The 680-nt window shown below is 42.4% G+C and overlaps 1 non-coding gene across 1 annotated transcript; it reads right to left on the bottom strand.

Moving 5' to 3' along the window:
* Positions 1–270: 270 nt before the first annotated feature.
* On the bottom strand, positions 271–468 carry LOC139280380 (U2 spliceosomal RNA). Its single transcript, XR_011596661.1, has one exon. It is a non-coding gene; the product is annotated as a U2 spliceosomal RNA (small nuclear RNA).
* Positions 469–680: the final 212 nt, after the last annotated feature.

The raw sequence follows: 680 nt of genomic DNA, 5'->3' as shown, positions 1-680 counted from the left end.
TTATCATTTACCCACCCTTGTTCCATATTCCTTGATACCCCAACTTAAACAAAAATCTAGCAATCTCAGTCTTGAAATTTTCAATTAACCCAGCATCCATGGCCTCTTGGGGCAGCAAGCTTCAGATTTTTTTTTTTATGTTTTATTCGTTGCCAATCTTTCCAATTCTTTGTCAGATCAACTTGTCAGATCATAAACGCCAAAGGTCACCTTGGGCCCATTCAAGGATCACTCTGCGCCAATGTTTTTGCTCTTAGCCAAAAGGCCTAGAGCCAAAGCACCGTTCCTGGAAGTACTGCAATACCAGGTTCGTGCCATGGAGGTGGATGGGTCAAGCCCCCCACCCACCTCCTATTTCCAAAAAGCATTGGAGAACCACCTTCCTGATCCAGGGAGAACCACTTTCTGGTCATGGTTACTCCCCTGTCAGGTCAGTTACGCATGATCTTAGCCAAAAGGCAGCAAGCTTCAGATTTCCACTACCCTTGTATGAAACACTGCTTCCTGATTTCACTCCAAAATGGCCGAGCTCTAATTTTAAGCTGATGCCCTCTTGAAGTAGTTATGGCCTGGCTAATTTTCAATTGGAAAGTCAGTCATGGATTATAAATCTTTTAAGAGGGAACAAATTCTTTAAAGAAGTAACAGAAAACATAGGTAAGGGTAATGCATTTGAATAT

Source organism: Pristiophorus japonicus, chromosome 14 (genome assembly GCF_044704955.1).
Source record: "Pristiophorus japonicus isolate sPriJap1 chromosome 14, sPriJap1.hap1, whole genome shotgun sequence".
NCBI classification, from domain to species: domain Eukaryota; kingdom Metazoa; phylum Chordata; class Chondrichthyes; family Pristiophoridae; genus Pristiophorus; species Pristiophorus japonicus.
The sequence above is the reverse complement of the archived record's forward strand: the minus strand, read 5'-3'. Positions and strand labels throughout refer to the sequence as shown.